Here is a 13,175-nt window from a genome sequence, read left to right as displayed (position 1 = left end):
ATCCATAGAGTAAAGTTGGATATAGCATTGATTTTCTAGAGAAGTGAATACACTTTCAGCTGAATTATCTGGCTAGATCACCAAATGTTTGGAAGATTGTAGGATGAGAGAAACAAATTATCTAAATCATATTTCCATTTACCACTGCACTTTACAAATACCTATGTACTTGGCCTAGCCTTGTCCAGTGTATAATTCACTCAATACCAAAAGTAATGAAATCACCACATTCTTTCAATTTATTCTACTATAACAATTATTTCAATTTTATTTCCACTGGGATTATTCACACATTGCACCCTGGGTTTCTAGGATGGTGAGTTTTTCTTTAGAGGGCTATAGTATTTTGTTATTCTATCCTTTATCCAAGTTTCCCCATTTCCCTTAATTATCAGAAAGCCCACACAGTTCAAGGTAATAGCCACTCAGGAAAGCATACTTGTTTGAAGCAAAGCTTTTAATTTACATATTTTATCATAAGAAAAGCAGGTTTTATCCTGAAATTAAAATGTAATATTGATCTTGGAATAAATTAAACTGTACACTGAAACACTTGCCGCAGTTTTGTAATTAAAAGGCATGGTATCTATTGGAGTTACAAATTGTTAATAAAAGTAACAGTTAAGAAAACACAATGCATAAGTAGATGAGGGAGATGTTTATTTAAAAATACACATACATCTATTTAAAGTTGCTTCTAGGTGGACTTTGTTCAGATTCATTCAAGGCTCCACCAATGAGTGTGTATGTATGTGTGCTCGTGAGTTTTAATAAAAGTATATTTGACGAATTCATTTTACATGATTGATAAATTGTGCCTTTCTTACCATTAGAAGTTTCCATTCTGCTCAGAACTCAGTATTTAATGTAAAGAATTCAGATGAATTAGAATTTGTAGAATAATTATAATCCATTAGTCATTTTGAATTGCAATGAAGAAAACTTCTATAGGATAGTTAAATGAGACCATGCCTGGCCTTCTAGCCCTTTGTGATTGTGATCTAACATTTTTCATGCTACATCTCTTAAACAAATTACATTTTGATTTTAATCTTTAAAATGATCTCAAGCTTAGTGGTTCTTTGCTCCTGGGCACTATGGAATTCTGATTTGAAATCTGAAAAAGAAATATATTAGGGATTTTTTTTTCCTTCTCTGAGTAAAATTATGCACAACCTAAGAGGACATTTTCTCATGGCCCATAGATTCCAAGGAGTTGGAGATGAAATAGAGCTGACTGATCAATCACCCCTTTAAAGTATCACATACTATACATCTCCTATCTCCTATTGCCTATACTCTTTATGTCTTGGCAGAAATATTGATTCCAAGTTTCTTGCTGACAAAACTAATGTCTCCATTCCCTGTGGACATATTTCATTACTGTATCTTAAATATGTAATTTTTGAGTATAAATCTCTTAGTTTCTTATTCTGTTTTTTTTATAGAAGTTTTAAAATAACCATGGAGGTTCTCCCAACTACCCCAGACTTTTTTCTTCTCTTTCTCCTTTCTCTGAATTTCCATATCACATGATTTGTCCTCTGTTTATATCCTACCTCTTATTATTTGCATGATTTCAATTGCTTCAGTCTCCATCTTTGATACTGGCAGCACAGGGAAACTAAAAATAGGAGAGTAAAGGTGCCCATTGATTAGTGAATGACTAAAAAAATCTGCAGTACAGTACTATAATGGAATATTACTATGCTCTAAGAGATGGTGAATATGATGAATACAGAGAAACAGCAGGATATTTACAATATCTGATGGTGAAGAAACAGCTAAGAAATTCATATATACATGTATATATACATATACATATATATATACATATATATGTATATATATGTATATATATACATAATGACCACAACAATGGAAATGGAAAGAACTATCAGAAAATAATCAAGAGTGAAAATTGCAGAGGCGAGAGGTCCTTGGGTGTGGTACAGTGCATTTTTTCATAATAGAGAGACAGACATAGATGAATAGATTTTGATGATAATTTTCTATTCTTCCTCTATTTTTCTTTTTCTTTAAAATGATGACTTATTAACTGGGATGGCTTTCTGAGAGATGGGAATGGAGGTATTCTGGGAGAAGTCAGGTGATGTAAAAATAAAAATATCTATAGTATTTTATTAAAAAGAAAAAACAAAGAATTGTAGGTCCAAGTTCAAAAAATATAAAATAGTTCAATTCAGGATGCAGGGTACAGGCCAAATTCAAGTGGAAGTCAGAGAGAGCAAGTAGCCTTTGATATTGTTGATCACTCTCTATTATAAGCTATTGGGATGCCACTCTCTCCTCATTTTCCTTCTTCCTATCTACTCCTCCTTCTCTTTCTTCTTTGTTGGATCCTCCTCCAGATCACATTCTCTAACCCTAGGTGTCATTCAGGGTTCTGTCCTGGACCCTCTTCTCTTCCCCCTCTATATACTTCAGTTGTTAGTCTCATCAGCTAACATGCATTTAATTACTATCTCAATTCTGATGATTCTCAGATCTACCTTTCCTACCCCAATCTTTTTGCTGACCTCTAATATGACATCTCCAATAGTTTTTCAGACATCTTGAACATGGATGGTGAGGATTTAGGGGGAAGGATAATTATTTCATATTGCTGTTGAGAGAAACAGGGTGTATGAGGTGTTCAGGGAGGACTAGCATCTCTGGTTTGAGGGTTTACCAAGCCCTTTCCAGAGCTGCTCATCCACTTTTGGTATCCACCTATCACCCAACTCTCACTTGTGGCTCCAAGAAGCCGTAGCATGCTCAGTGGCCATACCTTAATAATATCTATCTTGGCAGGTTGACTAAACACAGTTGAAGGAAACTGATAGGCGTCAAATCCATTGGTGAGGCAGGAGGATGTCTACCCCAAACATGTGAAGACTTCCACTGCTAAAATTAGTAGATGAGAACAACTTCTTCCAAAGGCCTTGATGGCAACAATAGTATGTTCTGTGGGGTGCACAGAGCTTGGTCAGACATCAAATATGCCAAGGTCATCAAATGCATCCCTAGCAACTTTGTCTTGCCACTGGGCTCTGATGAATCTGGAAGAGAGAATTAAATCCAATTCACACACAAGTCAAAACATGTCCCAATATCATGATATCATTGGTCCTCTTTGAAAACAAAACAAAACAAAAACCTGAAAAACAATAGAGGGTAACACTGTCCTCACGCACAATATGAGAGTCATTCTGGATTCCTCAATATCTCTCTCCCCTCAATATTCAAGTTGTTGCCAAGGTCTGTTGATTTGACCTTTCCAATATCTCTTGCATATGCCTCCTTCTCTCTTTCGATATCTCTATCACCTTGGTATATCATTACCTCACACTTGGACTATTGCCATAGCTGGCAGTGGGGTCTGTCTGCAATTTTATGCCTTGCAAACAACTCTTATAGCTCAAACTTTGTTTCCCTGGTAATTGTAAATTTGCTCTAGGGTATAACCCACAATATCCAGGACCACCTGAGTGAACCCAATATAGTAACTTTTGTCTCCCTGTAACTTAACTCCATAAGTAGGGTCCTGACTGACTTGCCTTCCTGACTAAATTGTAAATTCCATGAGATTAGAGATGTTGACTTTTATTTCTTCTGTATCCTTCACAGTACCTGTAGAATGCTGAACATGTAGTAAGAGCTCAGTATATAAATAAAAGCTAATATATACATTTTATTGGTTGAATAACTAAACTGTAATTTCTCATATATTGGCTCTTCTTTCTAAATGAATGATAACTTTATACTTTTTGGCAAAGATCTCCTTTCAATAACCCTTCAGGTTAGCTAAAGTACAACACTGCATTTCTCAACACCATGCCTTTGTAAAGGCTGTCCTTCCACCCCATGTGTATTTTTCCTCCCCTCCACTCTTGTCTCATAGAATTCTTAATTTCCTTCAAGTTATAGCTTATATTCTTCCTTTTACTCAAGGCTTAGCCTGACAACAGCAGCTATAAGTGAATGCCTCCTGCTGAAATAGTTTGAATTTATTTAACCTCTGAACCCCAGTCACCAATCCCTACCTGAATATAAGCTCCTTAAATCTAGGGACTTTTTTTTTTTTGCTTTTGCATTCCTGCTATCCCTGCTCTTAATACAGTGTGTCACACATAGGAAATGTTCAATAGGTGCTTGTACTGAATTGATATTGTTTAAATTAATCCTCACTTTATAGAAGAAAAGACTGAGGCTCTGAGAGGCTAAATAATGTTTACAGAGTTTCACTAACTAGAGATTCAAAGTGAGATCTGCTTAAAATTCAGCATGCTATCCACTATTGTATACTGTTCTTAACTGATTTGAGTAACAACTCTTATACATCAATGAAGGGTCCTCATGAAAGAAAGAGGATTTGAAATGTCACAAACAAATATAAATCATAGCTCTGTATTTCTAGGACGCTAGTAGAATTTCCTTATCCAATTGCTGAAAAGTCCCTAAAGTAGTATTTTCCATATTCATGCATTGTTGAGTATGGAACAATGTTAACAAACCAAATAAGAAATGAATTTTTTTGTTAAAATTGTCTGATTTCTTTGGTTGTAATGCTTGAATGGAGGGAGCATAGACTTCAGATCCCTGATAGCTCTCTGATTACCAAAGAGTAAACAGAAACAAGGTAGTACCAGGGTACATGGGATGAATAAGTGGCCCACCATTTTCTCATAAATCTGAACCTTATAAAACATAAGATTTCCTAACTACCTGACATAGATCAACTGAAGGAAGAAACCTATACTTTCCAAAAAAGGAAGAAAAAGAACAGCATTTACTTTACAAGACCTTAGAACTTTGATAGTTTATGCATGCCAAAAACAAACTATGAATTGTGGAGAACACTAGTTAGCACCTATGATCTGTCTAGTATGTGTAGATCAACCAAAGTATCATATACCTGTAGATGGAACCAGGTTATTGTTTACTGCTTCATTAAATAATTCCAGCACTAAAGTCAGTATACATGGCATTTACTTATAAAACTCCAATGTGACAGAGAGAGAATAAAGAAATTCACAAAGAAAATTAAACTAATCCCTTTATATTATCACATACCTCAAGAAAATAACCATAGCCTGAATGAAATCCATATACATAATGCATGCCCCCATCACAATAGGACAATGGGAAAAACCAATGGGATAAATGAATTTACTACATTCTATTGCTTCATTATGCAGCAACAAATAAAATTTAAAAAGTCATAAAACAGAACAATAGTTTATTCTGCACATGACAAATATAAAAATGCATTGTGATAAGGGAATTTTTTTCTTTGGAAAAGCTTCTCTTGCTTTGTTTTCTGATACACTAGAAATAGAGGGGAAAGGGCACATTACTAATAACTCCAATTTAAAAATGGAAATACTTGAGCTTAAAAGTTAACAAAAAGGCCACACCCTATGTTTCACAGATAAACACACAACACCATTTGTTAGGCAGAAGAACACAGGAGGGTTCCTAACACTAACAGGTGTTCTAGCACAGGTTCACTTTTGATCTAGTCAGACTGGAATACAGCTTTGGAGGGGTTAAATAAGCTTATTTTATTCTAGTCTAGTCTTCTCAAAGGGGCTGCCGATAATGGGAGCACCAACTCCTATATCATTCCCTAATCACACTTCTTACAAGGGTGGGTGAGAATAGCAAAAGCTACAACTCCTTACCAGTCCCCTAAGCCTCAATGGGGACTGGTTGAGGCAAACACAGCTTTTCCCCAGGTACATACATTCCTTTATGCATTTCCCAAATCCCAAAATGGGTTCCCCATTTACAGACCGATGTCCACTTGCTTTATAGGGTAACAGACAAAAAAAACATATTGCCAACAATAAGCTCATAGGTTAGCTTTAGCAATATCGTCATGACCTACCACAGTCTAAGTGTACATTCTGTCATCCCTATATGTCTACTGTGACTGGGTAGTAATTGTTTTCAACCATAATCATGGGAAATATTATCGAGGATCCTGGAACTATTATCTAAAAAAAGAATAACAAAATCCTCCTTACACACACTAAAATCCACCCTACCAGGTCAGTATGTCACCAAAACAGCCTTTAAACAAACGTAGATGCCCAACTGTGGAAAAAGCAATACAGTTGTCAACACTGAATACATTAGAAACACCCCCTGGACCAAGATGTTCCTTCTCAGAATGATGGCTTGGAAAGAGAAAATTCCTTATGCTGCAGCTAACATGCTCGTATAAGGAAATGTAATAGCTAGTACATCACACAAAAATGACCTGCTTGTAGAATAAATCAGAAAACTAAGATATCCACACAGTAAGATGTATTAGCCAAATGCTACATTTCAGCCTTGCAATCTGAAAAATCAATTAATGTTGACTCCCTGCTAATTCATGTTTATATTGCTTGGTGACTAGCTGAACTTGGTACATTACTTTTCTAAGAACTGACCCATTTTTGTATACAAAGATCATACATATGCATGTATCTATGTGTGGGACCCTGATTAGCTTTAATTCTGTGTATACACAAGCATATATACACAAATAGATATAAGAAAATTTAATGGTGATGTTTAAAATTAGATTTTTGGAAAGATTTTGGTAGACATGAGATGGCCTTTGCAGTCTTTTTCAAATCTGAGACTGTTGGTGAATAGGACATTTCTATTTTGGAAAGAGGGATCAATGAAGGTACTTACATCTGTGAAAGACTTGAGACACTTCTCCAAGAGTAGAGATTAGGCCTTTAAGGAGAAAGTAGCTTCTTGTAATCTCCCAGACAATGCTGAGGATACAAAGGAATCACCAGAGGGGAAGTCAACTAGCATTGTTCTGAAGAAGAAGGGACAAGAAGTGATAATTGGGAATTCCCTGCTGAGGGGACTCTGTAAAATGTTTGTCACTTTCTAGTACCAAGGCAAATATTTCAGTTACATTAAAAAGATTTCAAGAATTGCAAAGATAATGCAGACAGTAGCAAGCACAGAACAAGAAGAATGTCATTGGAAATGACCAATAATTTGTTGCCTAATTCGACAAATCCACTCATGTGAACTGCCAGAAGGACTTTATCAAGAAATAGATGATAAAGTCCTTGTGGGCCTGCGTTTTGGTGCTGGCATCGTGCAGCCCCAGCCCAGTCCAGTCAGAGACTGGGCAGCTGCCAGGCCCTCTGTAGTTGCAGTCCACAGCCACCCTCCAGCCTCCATCTCCCTAGTCCAGTCCTCCTCTCCTGGGACCGCACTGCAGCCCACCATGTAAAAGCTCTTCAAGTCTGCAATGAAAAACGGCCTCTAACAAAACTACATTGCAAAAGATGAGAAAGAAACAGAATGGTAAGAGTAAGAAAGTGGAAGAAGCAGAGTCTGAGGAGTTTGTGGTGGAGAAGGTGTTGGACCAGTGAGTGGTGAGTGAGAAAGTGTAATATTTCTTAAAATGGAAAGGATTTACCAATGCTGACAACACATAGGAACCCGAGGAAAATTTGGATTGTCCAGAGTTAATTGAAACGTTTCTGAATTCTCAGAAAGCTGGTGAAGAAAAAGATGGAGCCAAGAGAAAGTCTTTGTCCCACAGCAATTCAGATGACAGCAAGTCAAAGAAGTGAGAGTTGACCAACAAGACATGATGTTTTGCATGGGGCCTTGATCCAGAATGAATCATTGGTGCTATAGACAGCAGTGGATAACTGATGTTTCTCATGAAGTGGAAATATTCTGATGAGGCCAACTTGGTGCTGGACAAAGAAGCAAACATGAAATGTCCTCAGATAGTCATCACCTTTTATGAGGAGTCACTGACCTGGTACTCTTGTCTTGAAGATGAAGCACAATAATAATTTGCGTTGCTTTTTAAAAAAATGCACACATACACACACACACATACATATATAGTACAATCTGGATATCAATTCCATTCTTTGATTTATTAGCAGTGTGAGCACCATCTACATTTAATGTGAACTGAGTTGGGTAGGTTTTAAAGTAGGTATTTGTTTTTGTTTGTTTTTCATTTGGGCTGGTTTTTATTTTGCATCAACAACACTGGCAACTGAACAAGTAAATACAAGCTTTCTGCATTTATTTAACATTTATTACAAAAGAGAGCATTTGATACCATGGGATTATTAACGTCCTCCACAGTAGAGAAAAAACTTTTGTAAATGCTGATAACACCTTCTGTAGTCACTACTCTGAATCTTAAGAAGTGTTTAGTCCCCTTGTATACCTAAGGTTACCTGTCCAAGAAATTGTTCTATCCGTGTAGAATGTTACCTTCACTTGAAGTCCAACTTTCTAATAAAAGCTACATTTAACACCTAGAGGTAAATCCATTGAAAAGTTGCTTCCAGCAGTGGTAGCCATTTCCCATTAATGCTCAGTTCTGGGGAGCCTCAAATCCTGTTCCTCCAGACTGGCAGAAAACATGCTGCCTTCACTTTTCCAAACACTAACTGTTTTTGAACAGAACAGATTTCTTTTCTTCTTTTTTTCTTTCTTTTTTTGTGAGGCAGTTGGGGTTAAGTGACCTGCCCAGGTTCACACAGCTAGTAAGTATCATGTGTCTGAGGCTGGATTTAAACTCAGATCTTCCTGACTCCAGGTCCAGTGCTCTATCCACTGTACCATCTAGTTGCTCCCAGACTGATTTTTTGATTAGGTAAAGGAGGACATTCTTTGCCTCGTTTCTTACCTAGCCTTAATCACTGAATGGCATTACCTCAAACTGAGACCTGGGAAAGACCTTAATTTAAAAAGGTAAAGATCTCCCACTGAATCCAGGGCCATCTCCAGCCACTCTGATCTATATCTTGCCACTTGGCCCAGATGACTCTGGAGGAAAGAGTAAAGTTGATGACTTTGCACAGTCCTCTCCCACTTAAATCCAATTCACTTGCAAGTCACGACATCACCTTCCTGAGGTCATTGTCCTCTTTGAGAACAAGGACAAACAATAACAACTATGTGCCATATTTTGTGCTAAGCACTAGGGATACAAAAATAGAAGAAGAACAACAGTCCATGCCTTCAAAGAGCTTACAATCTAATTGGGAAAACAAAAGGAATCTGAAAAGTGGGGTGCATACTGGGGTAACTGGTACTGTAATATGTTCAGTTGAATTCAAGCAGAGCTGTTGATGGAAAATGGGGATCCTAGGAAGGTCCTAAACCTTCTGTAAAGGAAGAATTTTAGAGGAGTTTAGTGTTGTACTCTAGTCCTCCAATCAGAGGGAAAAGACAAGTGAGGGTGAATTAAAAAGCTGTAGAGTATCAAAGCCTAAGTAATTCTTCATGGCACTGAGATTTCAGGTGATCGACTTATCCTGGGATGGAAGGCCTCAGTTTCTTTGACTACAAAATAATGATCCTGCCCCACAGGGTAGCTAGGTGCAAGGATCAAGTGAAATAATATCTTTAAAGAGCTGACTTGGTGCCTGGCATATAGGAGCATCAAGATATCTGGACACTACCTGTTTCTTAGAGCTAAGGCCTAGCAAGCAGGCTGTGTACCCTGAGCTTGGCATAACAACAATCATTTGGCTCTGGATGATCTCACCTCTAGCAAAATGTATTGTTTTGATCAGCATCAGGTGTTATTAATCAATAACTGTTTTGATTTGTTGGAACTCCCCCTATTTCCCAGGGACCTGACAGCCAAGGTGCTGCAACCTAAAGCCACCTGTCATATCACATAACTCAATGACTCTTAAGACTTAAAACAATGAACTTAAGAATTGTTCCCACACGACCCAGGAATGCCTGCATTGTCCACACATGAGCCTGCCAGGAGAACTGCTAAGAATAATTGTGTCATGGTCCGGCCCATTTGTGGTTTTGTATGTATGTAAGAGTTACCCTTGCCCTAGCATGTTAAGCCCTCCTTCTCGGGGGGCGGGGGGGTTATGGCTTCTGCTTGCAAGCATTTTACTCACTCTAAATTAAGCTTCTGTTTAACCCCTAACACTTCTGCCTCTGGCCTGTTCTGCTCCAGCCATTTTGAGCTTAGAGACCATTTAGGGTCCAGTAGACATTAAATGCTTAACAAATATCTTCTCCCTTCCCCAGGATTCTTCCCACTGTTACCTAATTTACCTTATTACCATCTGCTAGCTCGCTCACCTTATTTCAATTTTTTTATTAGTAATAATAACTGAAATGTATATTATGCTTTAAAGTTTCCTAGATGATTTACTAACATTATCTCTTTTGAGGCACACAATAGCTGTGAGATAGGTGTTATCAATCAATAAATAAAAATTTATTGGGGGCAGCGAGGTGGCACAGTGGATAGAGCACTGGTTCTGGAGTCAGGAGGACCTGAGTTAAAATCCGGCCTCAGACACAAGATACTCACTAGCTGTGTGACCCTGGGCCAGTCACTTAACCTCTATTGCCTAGCAAAAAAAAAAATATTAAGCACCTACTATGTGCCAGGCACAATGTTAAGAGGTGGGAATACAAAAAAAGGAAAAAGACCATCCGTATTCTCCAGTAGCTTACAATCTAATGGAGGAGACGACATGCAAACAAATATACATGAAGCAGGCTATAAGCTGGATAAAGAAGAAATAATTCACAAAGCGAAGAATTAAGAGGGGATAGAAAAGGGTTTCAAGAAAAGGAAGAACTTTAGTTTTGACTTAAAGGAATATATAGGTAGGTCAATGGCTAGAGAGGAGAAGGGAGAACATTCTAGGTATGAGGGATAGCAAAAGAAGATGCCAGGAAACCAAGAGTGAGAGTGTCTTGTTTATGAAGAGCCAGGAGACCAGTGTCACTTGATGGATGAGTATGTATTCGGGAGTAAGATGTAAGAAGATCGAATAGATACAAAGGGCTTAAATTATGAAGGACTTTAAATGCAAAACAGAGCATTTTGTATTTGATCCTAGAGACAATAGGGAATTTCTGGATTTTATTGAGTAGGGGAGGGGATGACATTATCAGATCTACTCTTTAGGAAAAACCATTTTAATGGCTGAATGGAAGATTGATTCATTACAGGTATTGTTATATCAATTTTTACGTATGAAGATATCATGCCTCAGGAGGTTAAGTAGCCAGTAAGTGTTGGAAATGGGTTTTAAACCTACAGCTTCCTGACTCTAAGTTCAGTACAGTCTTCACTCCATCACACTCACAACATGCTTAGTTATAAAGTAACCCCCAGTAGAACTTTAGGTTGTTTTCATGAGAGATGTAATATATAGAGCCAGCTTTCAATTCTGTGGGAGGCAGGTGATCAAAGTCACTAGAGAGCTATTTTCAAAATATGAGATATGTTCTTCACCAGCCTGAAATAAGCACTGTACTGTACACCATGCCAGTCCTTGTTTAAAGAAGTTGTTTTGAAAATCTTGGAGAGGAACACAGGGGAAGATCTTGAATGAGAGGAAATAATGGTAGCCCAAGTGAGCTGCCAACAGCAAGGCACTACTTGAATAACCCTGTGATTTTGTGTCTGGAAAATTTAGAAGGGAATAAATCATCTTCAAAGAGATGTCAAAGGGGTGAAGAAGAGGGAAAGGATGTATTTATGGACAGGCTGCTCAACAAAAATAACCATGTTTCATTCCAACTATGAGAGTGATTCCGTGAAACAGACATGATAAGGTTGATTTATATCTGAAAGACCTTGTTCTTGGTAATTCTGAGTAACATCAGATGTCATAAAGGTCTAATGAAGACCCAGCACATGGATGACCACTTTCAGAGTTCATTTTTATTTTCTTGATGAGACAAGAAGTAATAGAGAAGACCTTGCTATGGTGGAGGAAGTAAATCAGGGGCTTTGGGTGAACTGAGAAAAATAATTCTTAATGAGTATTTTATGGAAGTTAAAACTAAAAAGGATAACATTTAAATTCTTCTCTTAAGTAAAAAAATAATTTAAAATCTTGAATATTTGAAAAAAATAAAATTGAATTTGAATTATTTGGGCTTGATATTTCCAAAGTTGAATTCCTTACACTCAGTTATTAACTTCCTTTAACCATTCTTTATTGTAGGTGCATAACACCTATCTCAATGAAGACACAGTGCTAATCTTTCCATCAGAAACACTGGATTTATGTTCTGCATGTAATACTTCCTAGCTCTGTGGCCACAGAGAAGTCATTTAACCCTTTTGAGTCTTATATAATTATATCCATCATTATATAGCAAAGTCTTTAACCTGGGCACTCTTTTTGATTTTGTTCCTGGTTTTTCATAACTTACTCATAACACCATCTATGACTATTTGAAATGATTAGGCCATATTACATCACCTTAATATCTTTCCAAGGAATACTTTTAGTGCATTAATTAGAACTAAGAACATTGCAGTATGGCAGAATAATATAAAAGACAATTTATAAACCAGAAAAATTTAAGCTCAATGAATTTCTCTGCCTAATAATACTGTGTGATGCTAAGAAATTCACTTTGACTTTACATGTTCTGGGATCCTTTCTACAACTTTAAGTAGCAGAATTCTGTGCCAAAGAATCCACAGGTATATTTGCTATCTCATTCATAAGAACTCTAAGTGCTCAAAAGGAAATAAAAAATAAATATTTGATAAATCAATGTAACTCTTCAATATCATGCACTATTGTTTTAGTATTCCCAGTGCCAAACACTGTGCCTTTCTCATAATAAGTCCTAAATTAGTATTTATGGAAGTGACTTGAATTAAGTAATTTCATTTTAGTCATATATATAAGAATAATAGTCATAAAGTGTAGCCCTGAATTATTGAAAGGACTCTCCTCTGTAGTGGGGGTATTTTTCAACTGACAAAAATTAAAATTGTAAATGTTTCAGCTGGAAAAGTATTTTTAAAAATTGGAGGTCATCTCATATAATCTAATCCAACCAAATTTTATTATTCAACCTCCTCATCTTACAGATGAAGAAAGTTGGGTATAGAGAGTTGGTGTGTTTTGTCCAAAGCCATACAGCAAGCTAGGGAAAGAGCCGAGATTAGTATAGAATTTTCTGGATATGGAAATTTTCCATTTTTTTTGCTGCTTTATGTGCATTTGACACTATTGATAAACCTCTTCTCATAAATTGCTTTTTTTTCTCTATGAGATTCTGAAAATTTCCTGTTTCTTGGTTTTCCTACCTTTCTGACTGTTCCTTGTTCACCACTGCTGTTATCATCCGTATTATATTCTCTAACAATAGCTATCCCC

General features: G+C 36.9%; 1 pseudogene; it reads left to right on the top strand.

Annotated features, from left to right (window-relative positions):
- Positions 1-7,289: 7,289 nt before the first annotated feature.
- Positions 7,290-7,829, top strand: LOC114039736 (annotated as a pseudogene).
- The last annotated feature ends 5,346 nt before the right edge of the window (positions 7,830-13,175 follow it).

Source organism: Vombatus ursinus, unplaced genomic scaffold, assembly GCF_900497805.2.
Source record: "Vombatus ursinus unplaced genomic scaffold, bare-nosed wombat genome assembly UNPS02000749.1, whole genome shotgun sequence".
In the NCBI taxonomy this organism is placed as follows: Eukaryota; Metazoa; Chordata; class Mammalia; order Diprotodontia; family Vombatidae; genus Vombatus; species Vombatus ursinus.
The sequence above is the reverse complement of the archived record's forward strand: the minus strand, read 5'-3'. Positions and strand labels throughout refer to the sequence as shown.